This window comes from Furipterus horrens, unplaced genomic scaffold, assembly GCF_987537825.1.
Source record: "Furipterus horrens unplaced genomic scaffold, mFurHor1.1.pri manual_scaffold_11, whole genome shotgun sequence".
Lineage (NCBI taxonomy): Eukaryota > Metazoa > Chordata > Mammalia > Chiroptera > Furipteridae > Furipterus > Furipterus horrens.
Window position 1 is genome coordinate 93873547 of NW_028327181.1, and position 20973 is coordinate 93894519.

The window sequence follows — 20973 nt, forward strand, 5'->3', positions numbered from 1 at the left end:
GATGGGAATAGAGAGGCTATCTAATGACCATGTCTTATCAAAAACTAAATTACAGATATAATATAGATGTAAATCTTGAGGAGAAATATGAATCCACCTAAGTATTTGAAGAACACATATTATAATTGCACAGTCCTGGCTTTGGGTGCTTTTATAAGCATTACATCAAAAATAGGTCTCATAAAAACTATATTATGAGATTCTAATCATAAAGTAACACTATTTTTGCATTAAGTATTGCAATAAACAAAATTAAAAGAGAAACATATATACATACCTCAGTTACATCAATCACATATATATATAATCATAAATTCAGCATTTAAAATTAGCATATGTAATGCAGTATTAAATGAAAAGATTACTACATCAAGACCAACTGGGGTTTTTCCTAATAATAAATGATTTGTATTAGAAAAAATAGTTTTGAACTTATGATCTCAAACTAGGAATAGGAGTAGGGTCTTAAGCATGATAAAGGCCATAATAAATCAGTAAGTGTACAACTTAAAACATTTAAAATATTTTCATTTTAATATGTAACAAAACAAGAATGTGTAACATTATCAGTTTTATTTAACATTCTATTTGGGGTTCTTACTAAGGCACTTAAGAAAATAAAACTTTTATAAATGGTATAAAAATAGAAAGAATAAAATAAATCTGCCACATTAATAGATGATGCCATTGCCTATGTAAAAAACATAGGGTAGGAAAAGTATGAGAAGAGACTTGATCAATGTTATTGGATATACAATCAAATAGAGAAATCAATTGTACTTCTATATATCAGAGATAAACAGCTAGGAAACTTAATGAAAAATACAATTCAACAAAGCAACAGATGTGTAGTCACAGATCTTACACAAGACCTTTATGGAGAAATTTGTAAAATTTATCATTAGATATTGAAATGGACCGAAAAAAATTTCACTGATAGGAAGTATCAAAACTCTAATAATGTTCATGATATCCTGTTTGATCCAGAGACTCAGTGCAATTCCAATATAAATATCAGCCGAATATCAAGTTTTGTAGTATGTTAAGGAGAATAAAATATATATTTGAGTGTCAGAGAAAATAAACATGTGAATCTTTTTTTTTTTTTTTGACATTGCACTGTTATGTGAGAGATATCAGGATTCTGAGAATATAAATAGCATATGGCTGTCACTTTAAAAACAGTGAAGAGGATTAAGGAGTCCAGTTATAAAACAGTCACGGGATGTAATGGACAACATTGGGAAGACAGTCTCTAATATCATAATAACTATGCACAGTGCCAGGTGGGTGCTAGACTTACTGCGGTAATCACTTCGTAAGGTGTGTAAATGTGTGATCACTATGCTGTACACCTGAAACTAATATAATATTGGATATCAACTGCAATTATTTAATTTCATCATTATGTTGTTCACCTAAAACTAACATAATATTGTATGTCAACCATATCTCAAAAACAGACCACAATAAAACATAATGCTATAAAATGTCCAGTTTCTAAAACTACTGTAACATTGCAAACCAAATATTCATAGATTTAGAAATAAAAAGGATACTCCTTTTCTAGGGTTGCCAAATAAGATGCCAGATTAGGTGGCTTAAACAACATAAATTTATTTCTTTGTGGTTCTGGAGGCCAGAAGTCCAACATAAGGTGTGATCAGTGCTGTTTTTTGGAGTCCCCTCTCCTTGAGGTGTAGACAGCTGTCTTCTCCCTATATCTTCGATGATCTTTCCTCTGTGTGAGCCTGGGACCTAATCTGTTCTACTTATAAGGACACCAGTCATATTGGATTAGGGCCCATCATGGTGACCTCATTTTACCTTAATGATCTCTTTGAAAGCCCTATTTCCAAATATAGTCACATTCTGGGCCCTCGGCGACATCAAATCATGTAGTGAGTAGCTAATGTTATAATACATAGTATCCAGTTAGTTAATAACAAAACTGAATTAAAATGGACAGAACCCAGGGAGAAGGTCATTCTATAAATTAGGGCGTGCTTAGGGTCCCACCAGTCAAGCCTAACTTTATCTCCTAAATTTCACACTGAGGACCTAGGTTTTCTGTATTAATAACACTCATTTATTGTACAATATATATCCACTCCTTATGGATAAAAGGGTCCTGAAGTGTAGAAACAGCTAATAAAATAAAGCATCAGCAAGACTAAATCTAGCCCTGCCATGAGGCCCATAAAACAAGAGATGAATTTCCAAATTGGACGGGAAAGGCCGCAGACACAGAAACTGGATGTGGACTCAAGGACTGAAGGATCAAGGTGACAAGATCAACGAGACTGGGAAGTTGGTGGGGCGTGTCCTGTGAAAAATACCAGGAAAAGTAGTTGTTTTCCCTGCGTGCCTTCCTATGCCATGACCCGCTCAATCCCTGCCGTATTTATTTAACTGGAGAAAAGCTTTGGGAAGATTTGAAACATTCATGAGATTTCGAATCTGCAGGCCTCAAACTCTCAAAGACCCTAACAGCAAATCTGAGTACGAACTTCCCAGTAATCTCATCCTTCTCCAATAACACGCTCAGGTTTATTTTCTTAGGTCATCTAATCTGCATGGTGGAGCGCAGAGGTGGAAAGGCCAACAAAAAGTAGTAAAATCAAAGGGAAAGAGAAAGAGCAGCATTGTTGAAATCAGCAAACCATGCATTCAGTCCTCATAACCATTAAAGGGCCCATGCGGTAATCCTTTGGTTTTTGCCACAGTTATGTTTTTGTATCTGTAGAATAAAAACCAAATGGATTTCCCTCTCCGTGTTCCCAGAAATCTTCAGGATGGAGTAGAAGTTGCTCTCTCAGTACTTCGGCATGTCATCTATAAAGACCCTCCGTAGCGGCCCCCACTCTTTCGAGGTGGGCGCTCAGCCGAAAATCTCATACCACCCTCTGTTGCTGGGTCCCAGGATTTAATATAACCCCCTCTTTTACTCACTGCCCCCAAACAGGTATCTGATTAAGGACCTCAGGAAATGCATACGGTTGGGACACTGGCTGAATCTCTCTCGCAGTTCGGGAAAGATATAGCAAGGTGAACACCAATAATAATTCATGATATGGAGACATAACATAAACATATCCTAAGTGGACGGGGGCGTAGAAATGAAAGAAGCAAAGAGACAAAAGCCGGGAGGGTTCCACAGATAAGCAGGGGAATACAGAGGAAATCCTGGCGGCAGGCATTGTTTTTAGTAGCTGGGTTCCACACATCCATCTTTTTAAAAGCAGAGGACAGTTACCTACTCAGTGTGAAAAAAGTCCAAGATCACTTCCAAATCCGATGGGTTCCTATTATGCTCTCAAGCTCTTCTTAGCCTTCAATGTCTAATATTCTGAAGGAGTGGAAAAATGACCTTCCAAACAATGGGTGAAAAGAGAATTTGTCCTCTTATCTGTCTTTATAGTTCTCAGAATGATTACTCCCCTCCAATATTGTTCATATATGTTTTGAGACTACTGTTTACCTATGATAAACATGTGCCCATTTTTTAACTATAATTGTTTAAAGTAGCATATCAATTTATCTTATAAATTGAGCTAGTCCTGTAATAAACTTCCTGAATCACAGTAATAACATGACTCATGCCAGAGAGAGTGCATTTTATGGATGTGTTGGGACATTTTAAAGTTAGAAAAATCAATGATTGTTGAAAGGAAGAGACACATTGATCAAAGCGAGGGGATGGCTTGTGTTTGTTATTACACGGTTCAGGTAGTAACTGATCACAAGTTAAAATATATAAAATCTCATTATACCTTTTACAATCTCAAATAAGGGAAGCCTGATAAGATTTTGGAAGTCATTCTGGGCATGTAAGTACCTTTTAAAAAGAAATATAAACATGTTTTATTCCTTGGGACTCTTTTTAATGTCATTTACTATAGGCAATGAAAACTGGACTCCTCTCAAACCCAAAAATAATGCAAAATCTTTTCAAATTCTTCAGGGTTTGAGTGGATTCGACTAAAATGGAACTATCTGGGTAAGACATAAAAATCAAAGTTTAACTAATGTTTGTTTAGATTTTCTTTTTCCACTTTAAGCAGTTTCCATGTTACCTATTTCCAGAATCGGGACACAAACTCAAAGATTCCAGGGAAAAATTTTCTAGCACAATGGCTTTGCTTCTTTAATAAATGAAAAGACAGGTCAGAACATGAAATGTTACTGTTATATGATATTTTCACCATAGATTTCCAGCTCAAGAAGTTTAAATGGGTGTCCATTGGTCTGCATTTTCCCTCTTTTTTCTCCATGAGGGTGAAAGTATTTGGGACAATGACCAATCACAGGATCCCCCTTTCCCTTTTCTCTGCATTAGTTGCCACCTATTTCTTTCTCCCAGAATTCCATCAACATCTAAACTGTCCAGCATCCTCCATGACCTGGTATCCTAGAATTTCCCCAGTCTTTTCCCCCTCAAACAATGTCATTATTTCTTCAAAGAATGAAGAGCCACTGAGAGGTGGTCTCTTTCAGCATTTCTGCTACATTTCTTTTTCAGTTTATTTAGGTAAAAATGAAGTCTGATGCTTTGGTGGAAAGAAAAAAAAAAAAAAAAGGACAGGCTTTCTGAAGTAAACCAGGCCACTGTGGTCAAACAGCTTCCACACAAGCAAGACTCTTTGCCACGTGGTGGCAGGACCAGAAGTAGAGCGTTCCATCACACATTTTATTTTAAGGGACTTTATTTCTTTAGAGCAGTTTTAAGTCCACAGAAAATCTGAGAGGAATTTTCCATTGACCTTCCTGCCTCCACAGAGGTACAGTCTTACCCATAATCAATATCGCCCACTAGGGTGGTACATTTGTTGTAACTGCTGAAAATACCTGGACTTTAAAATGAATAAAATGGTTTTATGACCTGGTTTTTAATATTAAAATGTAGGTATTTAAGGTACACAATATGGTGTTTTGATACATACACAGTGAAATGATTACTATGTCAAGTTGATTAGAATATCTAGCTCCTCCCAGTTACCTCTGTGTGTGTGTGTGTGTGTGTGTTACCTCTGTGTGTGTGTGTGTGTGTGTGTGTGCGCGCATGATGAGAGCACCTGAGATTCACCCTCTTAGCAAATTTCTAGTATTCAGTGCAGTGTTATTAATATTGTCATCATGCTGTGTGTCTTTGTTATTCTGCATTATGCTGTTGAGCTTATTTCATGAGCACGGTGTCCTCTAGCTTCCTCCATATCATCTCCAGGGGCAGTCTTCTTCATCTTTAAGACTGATTAATACAAGGTCTGTCCGGAAAAAGTCCATCTATTGTTAATATAACAGGAACAGTTGTCGTGACATCAAGGTAACCTGGTAACCAAAGAGAGTGGACTGGAATGCACATGCGTGAGCAATGACAACTATATGAGTCAGTGGAGGTGGTAGGTGCCATTGAGGGAGCATGCGTACTGTGTGGCTGTCGCATTCCAAATGACTGAGCAAGTAGAGCAATGAATCTGCATCAGATTTCGTGTTAAGCTTGAACATTCCTCCACAGAAACTATTTGGGTGATTCAGAAGGCCGCAGCTCTGGGCACCTGGTGATGGGCAGATTCACCATGACAACATGGTGCTCATACATCACATCTTGTGCAGAGTTTTTTTGTGAAACATCAGATCACCCAGGTGACTTAGTTCCCTACAGCCCAGATTTGGTGCCCTGTGACTTCTGGCTTTTCCCAAAACTAAAATCACCTTCGAAAGGGTAGAGACTTCAGACCATCAGTGAGATTCAGAAAAATACAATGGGGTTGCTGATGGCAATTGGAAGAATTATGGGAGGTCCCAAGGTGCCTACTTTGAAGGGGACTGAGGTGTCATTGTCCTATGTACAACATTTCTTATATTTTTGTATCTTCTTCGATACCTGTCTTTATTTTCCATAGTTCGTGGCTGGATACTTTCTGGACACACCTCATCGTAGTTCACCCTGTGTGTGTGTGTGTATAAATATACCACAATTTCTTTATTTATTCACCTATTCATCCACCCATGGATACTTAGGTTGTTTCCAAATCTTGGAGGCTGTGAGTAATGCTGCAGTGAATGTGGGAGCAAACATACCTCCTCAAGGTGGTTTCCCTTGGCTTATCCTCTGTTGTTGTTGTTTTATTTGTTTGTTTTCAAGAAAGCACTGTTTTCCCTTGGAATAAATCTCTTTTAATGTAAAAATCACTGTGTATAATTGAGCCCTAAGCAAGACAATGCAGTTGAGGCTCTGAGGCATGTGATTACATGACAGAGTGTTAATACAGTATATGACCCCATAACAGAGTAACTTAGCTTTGGTTTAAAATTTTGTGGCAAGGTATAGCTACTGCTTAGGATGGAACTGTGACTCCAACATTTCAGACAGCTATTTACAATCACGTGTTTGCCTTTCTTAAAGGTTTAACCACACCTTACAACATTTGCTCTAAAGTGAAACTCTTTATGGAATAGAAATGCATTTCTTTGTCACGTGATTACTCATTGCAACCTTAATATAGTAGAATAATAACTTTAATGTTATTTAAATGCTTTCTAAAACCCATTGCTATAAATATCTCATTATTAAATCAAACGAGCATCTCTGTGGACCACCCAAAATCACCTTGGGTGACACGCTCGTGGAAACCCAAAGGTAAAACATGATGCTAAAGACAAAATAGTCTCCTTATAATTCCTGTTCTTGTTTTTGCTCCCGCTCTACTCCCTTCAACACTAGGGACTCCCAGGTTTTTATTCCTTTAAATGCCTTTGACATGTTCTGAAAATGATCATTGGTGATTTTCTTTCCAGGTGATTGAAAAGTTAGCTAAATTGATAAGAGCAGATGTCACACTGTTTTCTGATTCCCTTGGAAGCAATTTGGTTTTTGTTCTAATAGTAAAAGTAGAGCAAAATTATTAAATATAGTATGTGTATAATTATTTTAAAGAGAAGTGCTGGCTGGGGGCATGACACCTGTCTCCCACATATGAAAATCGTTTTACGTCAGGCACATTTTCTCCCAAACTCTAAATACTCTCTTGTCCGTGGGATACAAAGGCACCATTAAAGCTTAGTTAGAACTAGATAATTGTCCAGCTTTGCTTTTGTCTGACTCCATTCTAATCTGTTGACTTTTAAAATGGAATGAGAAGCATTGTTTCCTGCTAAGAGAGGAGAGCATGAAAGGCTAGGACAAAAAGGGGACAGCATCACTCACCTTGGAACACACCCGCCAGGTGCTCTGTGCCTGCTTACCCTTGTCATAGTGTCAGGTTCAACCAGTGGTCGCCCTCATTCCCGAAGCTAACATCGGATGAAGTTCAGAGGAAGAAAATCTCAAAGAGGCGACAGTAGTGAATTAGGGAAAGAAAATCAAGAGAAAAGTGAATACAATTTGAAAAAATAAAATGAATAAGAAAAGCTTGTATTAAAAATAGAGAATAGTAAAGCACTCTTCAAAAAAAAAAAAAAAAGTACTGATCGAACCCAAGTAGTGGATTAGTTTGGTTATAGCTTCTAAAATGCTTAGGCTAAAAGCCGTTGTTGATGACGATGATTCAAATCTCACAGGCCCGTCGCTCTAGGGCACAGAGCGCTCTGGCATTTCATTGAACTTACAAATACTGTTGTGGGGCAGGTGATGGGCATCCTCAGAGCCAAGCTCCCCAGCCCGGAACAGCCATTGGTGGGTCCTCTCTTGGTCTGTCCTCCCTTTCTCACTTTGCCCCTACAACCACTTGGGGAGGGGGGTGGGTAACTACATTTCCCAAGCCTGACGGTCTTTGCTGCTGCCCGTGTTGACGTGAGTCAGGCTCATTTTCTATGGCATCCTCTCCGTCCAATCGTACATATCTTCAAACTCTTCGCCAGTCAGTCTGTGCTTCCCAGTCACCCACTGCTTATAGGTAACACAGCTCATGCGTGAAAGAGGTGCTTTATCAGTCAATGTTCTATTGTGGATGTCATATTATACTCACGGAGATATAGACATCCACGGTAGGAATCTAATACTCTGACGATAGTTTGAGTTTTAATTTAAAAATTTGTTACTCATGCTAGCCCGTTAGGCAGCTACCTAGAGAAAAAAGAGGTCAAGTACTTAAAACTAGAAGCAATATTCTTGGATTGAAAATTGCTTCCCAAGTTACGGTCTGAGAGATTTCACAAGTTACTTACTTCATCTGTAAAATGAAAATAATCATTGCAGCTACCTCATAGGATTGCTTTGAGTCTATAATTGAGATAATGCAGATAAAATACCTGGCAGATATTTTTAGCATGTATTAAACATTCACCTGTAGTTATTTTCCATTGCTTTGCTGGTTACATGCTGCAGATAAGAAGGTGCCGAGCAGTAACCAATTGTATAATGGTGGTGATGCGGAGACCAGACCAAATGCATCAAATAAGGTTCTAGGAGGGAACAGCTATAACGCACTCAATTAACTCAAAGAATTAACTGAAGAGAATTTAATGGAGAAAGTATTTGCTGATATAAAGGAAGGATTAACAGAATCAAAATGGGATGGCCACGCGCCCGGAGGCGCGCAACAGCAGCAAGACCAGCCATAAACGACACGCTCTGCCCGAAGAGGAGAGAGGATCACATTGTGTTAGAGAACCCAGAGTTGTACATGGTTGAGAGGGGTCACCCTGCAAAAACTGCAGTTTAAGAGTCACAGCAGGAAAGTGGCAAAGGGCTGTATAATCACTCTGTTTCTCTGCTGGTGTCTCTCACCGAGAGCACAGCCAGCAGCCGGAGGGAGAGATCTGCGGGGCTTTGCGGTTCCTGCAGTTCAGCTCCTCGGGTGGAAATCAGGCCGAGGATGAACCCGAATGAGCAAGCAGAAAATCCTGGTGGACAAGCACAGCAGAGTTTGGATTGGTTTTTCCTCAGTTCTTGCCAGTATTATAAAAGCAGTATTTAACACTTGTTATTTAAAGGACCACTTAAAGCTGCTCTGTGGGCCCCGGAGCTTTGTGAATTGGAGCTTGGCTTTGACTTTGAACTGCACTGAGGAATGATATCTCTAAGGACATCGGTTTTGCTTTTGAACAGTAAAAAGCCTGATGACCGTTAAACGGGTCATCCCTAATTTACCTGTAGTTCCCAACAGTGTTTCTGGCATTGTATTGATTTAATTTTTAAATTTGAATGTTTATAGCAATAAGGTTAAAACTGGAAAACTCACAGAAATTCAGTTTATTTCTTAGACATGTGTACATTGTTCAAACAAAGTTGATTGTAAAGTCAGTGCTGAGATATCAAGATGATATCACTTTTCAAATAAAGCTCTCAATTTTTCTTACTATATTGTTTCAAAATAAATGTGACCCATTTTGCAGATTTGCTATTAACTATATTATTATCAATATTTGGCAAGTATTTTTAATCCACTTTGGCTGCTTGGACTTTCATGTTGGCATCTAATGTAGCATTAATTTTGGACAAATGCTGACTAGTATTTAATATTTGCAATTTAAGTTGTCTCTCTCTGTACCATTATAAGTCATTGCAAATTGACTTTTAAAAAATTCAAGTTAGTGTATTTATGATACTGAACAATTCGTTGAGAATATTTAATATATTGTAATACTTTTTTTACTTTTTTTATCTAAATACTGAACTTGAAATTTTGGGGGTAGGGGTCTTTAGCTACATAAAATAAATAATTGTCCACTCAATAGACTTTAGGGTAGACACAGAGTGAAAATGATGTTAATACTGCCTATTATTAATAGTTATAATATTATTAAGTATTATTAAATAGTAATTATGACATAAAAAGTAAATATTTGCCATATATTAGAAGTAATATATCCTGCTGCAACCTGGAGAAAAAAATAAGGGGCAAAGTATGATTAAACTGAAATGTAAAATATTCCAAATAGCATGGCTAATGTCAACATCTGAAAATGTTCACTCATTCCACACACTCTGATCAAACCATGTACCATTAAAAAATAAACAAAAGAAATAACCAGTTCAAAGAGAAATTCAGGAAGCACTTGACATAATGATTTGGCCACAATAAAATATTTACGATTCTCTCTTTCATTCAGGAAACTGAATGATACCATCACGGAGGGAATTAAGTAGGAAGCAAGGAAAAGGTATTGACGTCAAAGCGCATTGTATGAGTGAAATAAATATTAAGAGAATGTTTAGAGAATTCTGTGACAGTGAAACAAGCACACATTCATTTTGAACCAACACACTAAGAACATTTAACAATTTTATTTGACAGCTGATGCATTTTTAAAATTATATATACAGTTGATACTATATTTAAATTATATTATAAATTATATATTTATAACATTTATAATTATATTTAAATTTATATATAGTTGATTATATATTTAAATTATATATACAGTTGATATTAGGAAAGCATGTTTTATTGGAAAAGTAACCGTAAATATTATTGCTTAAATTTTTAAAATCTATAAATTTCGGTTCTCTAACCACACCCACCCACAATTCTGAATTGTCTTTCCTAGAAACACCACTGACTTTAATACAATATTACCAGATGTCCTATTTCATCGGCTCATTTATAGTTGTGTGATAGAAGCCAACACAACTATCAACATTATCAGAAAGAATAGGAAAAAAGATGTTAGGGATCAAAGAAAACACTGCTCTCTTTGTTTTAAATTTTGATTAACTCCGTTAATTAAAATTAAAAAACTGTGAGGGAGAACAGAAAAAGAATCCAGCCATATGTATAACTCCAGGTAGATTATATCGACCTCAAGATTTTCTCATTTAATTCCCATCGGTGCGCCGATTGTTGCAACGTGGGGGAAAACGCAGCTATCTCTGTGTTGCGGCTGGTAAGAGCACACTCTGTTTTTACTCTCCGGCTTCTTGGTTTCAGGAATGGATGGAAAAGAGCCTCCTTCAACAGAGGTGAGGGCTGGAAAGCCATTTTTCCTGTTGACCTTTCCTATCGAGATGCATCATGTACTTTAAGTGATGAACATTTTTATTTGAGAAATCATGATGATTCCAAACTCGTCTGAATTTCTCTGGACTGTAATGAAAGAAGAAATAGTCTCCAAGACTAGGTCTCTATTCCTTGGCTGCAAGGTACAGAAAAATGTCTTCTGAGAAGCAAGCAAAATGCTTACTTTTGATGTCTGAACCCCACCATTGGAAATACATTCTTTTGGATTGCTACGAAAATACATGAGTGTTGCAGCCCCTTTTTCTTTTAAGTGACTCTGCCTTTTGGAAAACGTTTTGACAGAATGAAAAAACATTTTGATAAGAAAAGGAGTAGAGTTGGGCAAAATTCAGAACCAGCCAGCCTAGAGAGAGGCACACCCTTAGGGGTTTTTGGGCAGCAAAAATGGTAACCTGAGAGGAAGATGAGATCCCTCAAGTGAAAGATTCTATAATAATCCCAGCGTTGAAAATGAATTTTAAAAGCCTGTGCTCTGAGAGAGATTTTAAGGATGAAAATAACAACTCCTATCCATTTGTTGAATAAAAAGCACACCCGCAGTAGGTCTCTGGGAAGGATGCTACAGCAGCGGTGTAGGGTATGAATCCCTTCACAGAAATAGGCAGAGCAATGAGGAGAGGCAAACCAAACATATTGAGACAATGATATGTGAAGGTGAGTCATGTGAATATCAAAGAAAAAAGCCATAGAGACAGACAGAGCAGACCCTTTGGGGAGGCCTCACTGCTGGAGGGAGCCTTGGGGGTTTGAGGAAGATCAAGATTGTGGAAAACAATGTGGCTTGTGGATAAAGTGGGGAAGAGAGGTCAGGGTTGGAGGGGGGAGGTGAGCTCATCCAGGGGCTTGGCCTTCTCTTCTGCGTGAGGTGGAGACTCATGGGAAGGTGACATGATCCCTCCAGCTGCCATCATAAGATGAGGATGAGAACAGCTCTAGAAGAGCCATGAAAAAGAACATAGAAAAAGGATGGTTTGGAACACAGTTAATTCTTTACATTGGGAACTCAGGGGACAGGAAACGGGAAACTTATCTTTTGTTCTTCTTTCTATACTGCTGACTTATATTACTTATGACCATGAGAATGCATTGCTGTAGGGGTTCGGAATGAATCACCCCAAGATGTGTCTCTGTGGTATGTGGATTATTTTTAACTAAAGGCAACCAAGGTTATGTGGGCTCATGAGAAAGTTTTGTCTCCCTCAACCATCTAGAAGAATTTAAATTAGTGGTTTTTCCCACAATAAGAGAATATCAGGGATAAGCTTTTTGACCTATCTATATAGCAAGTCAAGAGACTCATTACTCAACATCTGCTCTTTTTTCACCTGTGAATGACCTTCCTCCCCTCTGAAGCCCCAGAGCACCTTTACCTCATCCTTAACTCAGAATTTCCTTTCTGTCTCTAACTCTCTCATGTATGTGGGATTCCTGTACATATGTATGTAATTAAATTATGACGATAATCAGTATTTTCCCTTGTTAATCTGTCTCATGTAGATTTAATTATTAGACTGGCTGAAAGAGCCTTGAAGGGTAGAGAAAAGTTTCTTCATCCTCCACGTATAATCTCATTTTTTAACTTCCTGGGTTCCAACTCACAGGTTCTGCATAAACCATCTCCAGCCATCCTTCTGGTTGTCACCCGTAAACTGTTTTCTGTCCTTCCCTAAGTTAGTCTTCTTATTCTTGGGCAGCTTTTGTTACTCAACAAGTTTCCCTCATTTTCATCTAAACTTTCTTTTCCTATCACTGCTCTCCTACGTGTCCTACTTTTGCCTGTTAGGGGACACAGAGAGCGGGCTGCACATTTCTGCTACGTGACATCTCAGCCACTCGCACCGCAGAAGGGCCAGAAGCTGGAGGAGCCTGAAGAACACTTCACAGATTTCACAAGCTCGCTGAAGGCTGGCCCTGCATTGTGGGGCAGAAGTAAACAGGGACAGCTAAGAGGAAGAAAGAAGCAACGAGGGAAGTGTAGTGGGAACACGTACTTCCCGGGGATATAAAAAGCAACTTGCATCTCATGTTAGGCAATCTTATAAAATCATAATTAAGTGACATAGGAAAATGGTTGAGAAATGTGAGGTCCTAGTCTGCCACTAAGCAATGAAGAACAATTGAGAAATGCAGTCTGGAGAGGGCTTAACACCTGCTTATTGGTTTCAAAGTGGCTTGCTTCTGTTTCAAGGATTATTTTTAGAAATGTTATCTCATATTTTCCCTGCTTATATTATTCCTTTCCCTTCTAATTTTACACCTGACTGCCCTGAGTGGCTACAAGTGCATGGGGGAGGGGGAGCTGAAGGAGGAAGTGGTTGCTTTAAAACACAAAGGATTAAAAATGTCAGAGGCTCACGCAGAAGAAGCCAACAATCTGTCTTCCCACTAAGTCTTTCTGCTGCCGTTCAGTGGACTTATGCAAATCCACCCACAAATGGAAAAGCACTTAATAAATGGCAAACAATTATAGAAGTGTTAGTTAAACAAAAATTAAGAAATCTCGTATCTATAAATAAAGAAAGGGGGGGTGCATTGGTCGTGCTTGATGAGAAGGACCTAGAAGGTGTGGGGGATGGAGAAGAAACCTGTGAGAATGCCTTTTCCTCTCAGAAACGAGAAGCTGCGCCTGTCTGTGGACGAACAACAAGCAGCCCATCATCTTAGGGCATGCTCTTGCATCAATAAGAAGAAATTTGACTAGGAAAGCATTTATTTTTTAGTTTATGTAAGGAATTCGACTGAAGGTATATAGAATAGAAAAAGGCTTTCTGTTCTCCAGAAGTCTCTCTTGGAAAAACACACGCACACACAAAATGCACATGATCAAATCAACACGTGCAAACAGTAAAATCACAAATGCTGGTGCAATGCAGAGTGACTAGAGCAATGTCAAGGTCACGGAGACCAACAATGTAGGTGGAGGTAGACTGAAAATTTTAAATATATTTATTTCCCAAGAATGACAGCTCTTCACTTAACATGAAGTTTTTTTTTTCTCTCCAAGCAAGGCCAAAACCCAGAAAAAACATGAACAAAAAGTCTAATATGCTTTTTAGTTAAATATTATGATAACCACAACTATCACACTGCCTTAATACTGGTTAAGCTCCTGCTCTTTGCAGGAATAGCGCTGAGTAGTTGAGGTCCTTTAAGTGAATTAATTCACTCAACCAACCAATCCAATTTGTCAGAGATCACAGAGGTTAACAGAGAAGGACCTGGCCCCTAAGTGAGTTTGCTTGCCTCTCTCATTCAGGCTTTACAATCAGCACTCTCCAAACTGGGCGACACATCTCTGCAGGCATATAAAATATACTGTTGGGGTATGAGAAGAAAATATGAAAGAGGTTCATTTCAATTTTTGTGCTTTTCTTTTTAAAAAATGACTTTTGTGTATGATATACAATATGCATAGTATAGTAAGTTTATGTAGTGTAAAAATTTTACATATACTGTGGGTTGTGCTTAAAATGCCTCATGATAGGAAAATGCCATCTGACGAGCATGGAAAAGAATGTTTTAAATCTTAGGGCCCCCAAATTCAGACCAACTAAAAAAGTCATAACCAATTTCCTTCAAACATTTATTTTTACTCTACTTTTATCAAATCTGTTAAGCCAAATAAAAATCTCCTGGTAAAAATCAATGACCATTTCACATTTTAGAAAAACTGCTAGCAATTCTGCTACTGTAGTGCCCCAAACCTGTATAGATTAACACTGCAAGTTAAAAGGGCAGAAGGGACTCCTGGAGACAAAATGATATTATCAAGAAGTTGGAACTGGTATAGACGAAGATTAACTGTTATAAATATTAAATCATTAAAAAGGCCACTTGGGGTCATTTAATATATACATTTTACTTTATTATAACATAATACATCAGGCAATAAATAAAATGAGGACCTTTCTTCATGATGGAATGTTCCCCTTCTACTTGATATTCTCTATCTAAAAAAAATAATCTGAATACTGTATATAAAAAAGATACCTATCACCATGACAAAATGTCTACAAAGGAAGTCACAATATTAGCAGTTATTATACTGTATCAGTTTCTTATCATTGCTATAATGAATTACCATAAACGTAGTGGCTTAAAACAATACAAATATCTTGTATTTCTGGAGGTCAGAAGTCCTAAGTGGGTTTTAGGGTCTAGAATCAAGGTGTCGGCAGAGCTGTATTCCTTCCAGGGGCTCTAGGCGAACACACATTTCGTTAAGTCTCCCAACTTCTCCTCCTCCTCCTTTTCATTTTAGAGGTTAAGAAAAGAATGTTATATTACTTTTAAAAAGAAAACACATACTTTTATTCATACATACATAGATGCATATAACAAGGAAGGGAAGGGACTCAAATTAAATAAAATACAGAAGCAAATGAAGCCAACTCTTTGTCAAAGACATAACATAATATAGTCACAATGAAAGCAGATTCAAGGGTTCTAAATTAGCCAAGTAATTCCTGAATATACTATTTTGACTACATAATCTCCGGTTAAAGACATATAGAACTATAAATGCTGTACTCTAATAAGTAGGTTGGTTTCTCATGGAAGTAAGAGTTAGAGATTCTGAAACTACTTTATATGTACCCTAGAACTGAGCCAATTAGTAAATATATTGTGGATAGTTAGAGCCAATTTTTTCAGTGCCATCGAATAAATTTCACGGAGGACACAGGGAGAGCTAGCCTCTAGAATGAACTCCGTGGTATAGGATTGGAATCGGTATGCACTCGGTGTTTTTAACACAGATCCAAATAGTTACAGAAATAGAGATGTATCTTTGTATGTATGCACATACTTATAGTCCTTAGCTCTGTCTATCAAGAGGGCCTAGAAGAAAAGGTACCCAGTACCAGTGAGCACACCCAAGTGCCAAAGCAAGCTGGGACTTGGCCTCGAGCCTAGCATAGTTTAAGGAAGAATTTTAAAACCAGAACTTTTTAACAGCCACCTGGGAAGTTCATAAGTTTATTATTACTGGAGATGATAACAGAAGTGACAGAGGCATTTTTTTAGGTTGTTGAAAATCAATATTTCTTGGTACAGATAATGAACCACTTGGATTTTTAGCATCTAAGGGACCTTTTACCAATGTAGATTGGGCTTTATCCAAAACCTACTGAATCAGACTCATAGATAGGAAGCAGGCTGACAGCTCTGGGGGAGATGGGACTTGGGGGTGGAGGGATCAAGCCAAAAAGAAAATCCTACTGAATCACAATAAAATATCTGGGGATGTGCATTTTAAGAAGCTACCCAGGTAATGCTGATATAGTTGGAACATGATTCACACCTTGAGAAAAACTAGTAAAGAGGTTAAGTGCATGTGCTTTGCATACAATAGGAGTGAGTTAAAGTTTTCAGACAAAGATCTTATCTAATGCAGCGTTGGGAGTAAATTCAGTAAGAGGCGAGCAAGAGATTAAATGGGGGAGATTGGAGCAGTCTTGGCACATCCTAGGGGAGTGTTTCTTCCACAGAAGTTGGCATTGACAGTCTAGCAGGGGTGGCTAAGCATTTGCATCTTTAACCTCCCCAGAGGATTCCAATACACTGTGAATGTTGAAAAACAGTGTGTTTACACTATGTCTAGAGTTAAAAGCAGCTGATCGAGGATCACCTGCATCAGAATCATCTTGGGAAGATGACCAGAAATGTAGATTGCTGGCCTTAATCCAAGACCTAATAAGTCTAAATTTCGGGGGGGCAGGACCCAATAATTTCCACTTTAAACAAAATCCACAGATTATCATTATAAACGTTACAGTGTAAGAACTACAGCTCAATACATAACACCATGCCTCCAGCTTCCTTTGCATCTCTTCTCAAGATTTAATTTTATCTTCGGTGCAACAAACTGAATTCAATAAATTTCATTGTCTTGTACAGCGGAAGAGGTCAAGTTGAATATTTTACCAAACACAATTATTAAATGAGATATTTCATTTCCCTCCATTATCAGTCAACAAAAAGGTCTATTAAGGAATTCATTCAAGAGGAGCAATAAAATGTACGCAGTAGTTTTTCTTCTTTAAAATAATTAAAACACATTCCTAAAAGCTGGAATTAATCGTTTGAGGATGTGAGTATATTTAGTTTGCCAAATTCTTAACTCATCTAGTTAAAAACAATTTCTAGAAATAAGTTTGTGTGAAAGAGGTGCTATTTAAATTTATGACATTTAAACCATAAAACAAAGACCAAATTTAGCAGACTATCTGGATGTTGCTAACCACATGGGTATTTTACAACTGGATTTTTCCCATACAGATGTTTTATGAACATAACAACCTAGTCAACAAGTGCTAAGATGCAAGGTTGCTATAATGGCCTAGTTATTTAACCAAAACACTTTTAAAAAATATCTATTTTTCCACAGAATACTACAAAGTGCTCCCAAATCCTTTCCAAAACAGAAGATTATCTAAAGATTTTGAGAGTATTATTATCATAATTATTTTACTTGCTGTTTATAATTATAGTCTCAAGCCATTTCTAATATGTTTCTATGGACATTTTAAACTACAAATGAGCTCTCCCAAGAAGACACTTACTCGTGCAATTGTACCAGATCTACATGTTCAAAGACACATCTAACAACCCTGCTACCAGTCTCTGCCCGCTTCTGGCATTGACCTGGGGAAGACAGAGCTCTCAGTGGCCCGAGACACCTGGGATCAGTGAGCTGTTCTAGTCCCTTACCCTCTCTGCCTCTTCCTGATGTCATAGGGCAGACAGATAGCCCCAGGGACTCATCTCTACCTCATTCTTCACCTCTTCAGATAAATCATCCAATGCCTACTGGGTTTCACATCTGTTCCTGTGTGATCATGTCAAGCTTGGAGCAGGTGGTCCTGGAGGAAGGAGGCGGTACCACCATCACTATCAGCAGCTGCAGTGTTGTGTACTGAGTGCTGGGTGAGATACTTGGTGTGTATTACCCACGATCTTCAAAACTGTGCTATTAGCATAGGGACATTATTATTCTCATCATAGGGCCGCAGAGGCAGAGGGTAAGGATGACTAAGTAACTTATTCAAGGCCAGAGTCGGTGACCTTGGGAGTGTTGGTAGCACTTCTATCAATTTACAAAATAGTAAAGTGGAGCATAGGGAACATAGTTACTGCTATTGTAATAACTATGTATAGTGTCAGGTGGGTACTAGGCTTATTGGGGAGATCACTTTATAAGTTATATAAAAGTTTAACCACTATGCCATAAACCTGAAACTACTATAATATTTAATGTCAATTATAATTGAAAAATTAAAAATAATAAGAAAAGCATTTCCTGAAATAGTATTCTATGAAAAATTCTATGAACCAACAATAACAACTTTTGCTGAAGATTTATACTTTTAAAAATTAAAAATGACCCTTTTTAGTAGTATCAACATATCTGCTCCCACATCTAGTCAAAAAAGTACAAGAAATGCTATGTCTTCTGTGTTAGTTTATATGCAGATATGTTGTTCCTTTTTTGTTGAGATTTGTGTTTCTTCCCGTTTCTTGAGGTCTCCTGTATTCTCTGGTTTGTGGTCTATGTTCAAAGCAAATCACACCAACCTCTGCTTCTGTGATCATTTTACTGCCTCTCAGCGGGATAATTTAGGACAATCTCAAAATCCTAGTCTGATCACATCTACAAAGTCCCTTGTATCTTGCAAAGTAACATATTTATTGGTTCCATGGAGCTGGCAACTTTAGGGAATCATTATGCAGCCTTCCATGTAGTTTGACCCCTGATCCTAAAGCATGTTCATCTCACATGTGACATGTAATCATCTCACCCCAAGATCCCCCAAAGCCTCAACCCGTCCCAGCAAGAACTCAAATCCAAAATCTCATCTGAAGCTCATCAGCTCAGAAGTCTCAGATCTCTTTATCTAAATCATTTACATCAGGTATGGACGAGTCTCTGGAAATACAGTGATCCCTCACTTATCACGGGTATTACCTTCTAGACCCCCCCATGACAGGTGAAAATCTGCGAAGTAGGAACCTTACATTTATTTTAGTATTTACTGTACAGTACCGCAAAATCCCACGATATAGCAAAAAATCTGCGATAAATAATTAAATATAATATTTTTTAAAATCCCGTGATACAGTGAGGCCGTGATGTGAACCGCGATATAGAGAGGGACTCCCGTAATCATTATGGGGCAAAATCCCTCTCCATCTGTGGAGTTATCTGCTCCCAAAACGCAATGAAGGGGCAGGCATAGGATAACAGTTAATAGTTGTAGGTATTACTGATCCAAAAGACTAAAGTGGAAGGGAAAAGGTAGTCACCAGCCCCAAGCAAATTCAGAAATCCTGTTCAGCAAAACCCTTTAGGGTTCAAGGCGTGGGAATAACCCTCTGTGGCTTCAGTATCGGTTCTCTGGGCACTGAGACTCTGTCCTAAGAGTCTTCCTTTCTGTTTTCTTTCTTTTCTTTTTCTTTCTTCGTTTAAACTTTATTTTATTTTATTGACATAGAGCATATGTTTGCGTTCAAGTAGTTGCATAGTTTCCTCATCCTGTTTCCAGCCTATAGGATTTTGGGTGTCAGGCAGCCCTCCCTCATTTTATCTTCTCTTTGTCCCTTTCAGTCCAAGTTGGTACTGTTCCCGTTGTATAACACCCTAAAAAACCCGGTGGGTCTCCAATTTTTGTCGGGACATTCACTTCCTTAGACTCCTTCACCAAGCTTCCCTGGATAAACACATCTGCATTATCTCTATTTCTCCCTCTCCCGAGACGGCTGGGGCCCTTGTTCACTGATGCACCTAACCTCTTCAAAGAGCCCCCACGTGCCTGAACACTTTGAACTTGTGGTCCTTGGGAGGCACTAGCAGAATGTTGTTCAGCACACCCTTGGCTTTCTCTCTGTGGCAGTTTTCTGGCCATGAATCATCTAATTTTAACATTGTGAAATCTGAGTGGCCTGGAATAGGCTAGCCTTCCCTCTCCTCCCCTTCCCTTCCCTCCCCTCCCCTCCTTTGTCCCTCCTCCTCCTCCTTCTTCTCTCTCTCTTTTGGTGACACTTGTACAAGATAATATATATAATCTGTTTGCTTGGTGGGCATATAGTAGGAGTTATTTTTTTAATTTTTTTGTATTTTGCTGCCAAATATGAAATTAACTCACATAGAACAGCGTATTACCAGAAAAGAGTAGGTATATGTGATAAAGATTGTTGGCAAAGTAGAATGAAATTGATATATTTAGAGAGACAGGCTATTACACTTAATGAAGTTTTCTGAAAGATCTATAATCACTGAAATACCTCTTCCCCTTCATACATTTCCATTGCTTTTATTAAAATACCTAATTGTTAGGCTATCAGACCTCATGAAGTGATTAGAGAAAAGCTAGAGGACTCAGGAAAGTTCTTATTTGATGAGAACTCAGACACAGAGGAGCTCTATAGGTCTATGAAAATATATTGATCCATAAGTGCCAGTTTTAGCTGAAACCAAGAGGAAGTATTATTATAATATTTGGTTAATATATGTATTCTGATTATTCTATCCCTCCGAAGTAGTTTATTTAGGAAAAAAATGCAGTTGTCAGTTTGTCAGTTTGGGGGGTTTAAAAAGTTCAATAAAAAATATGATATATTAAGTAAAAAGGAAGAAAAAGGAAAGCTCTGGGATTATATTTATTACCTGCCTCCTCAGGAAAGAAAGAATTGTTTAAAATAGTGCATTTTAACATAAACGAACCCAGGAGTCATCTCAGAACTATTTATTCCCTTGGGACCTGTCTGAAAATAAAAGTTTTATCACTTGTTTTTGAAAGCGGCACCCAAGTAGGAAGAACGCTTGTAGGCTCCAGCTTAGAATCCTTATTATATCATCTGTTGACGATCTTTTTCAGCCAGATTTTTAAGCTGTCAGAAAGTGAGGACGTTAGTGTATATGTTTATGTGTAAACGTATACTGTGCTAGAGACCTCAAATAGCCATTGATTGCTCTTGTAGATCTAAAATTAAAATTGCTAATGAAAATGTT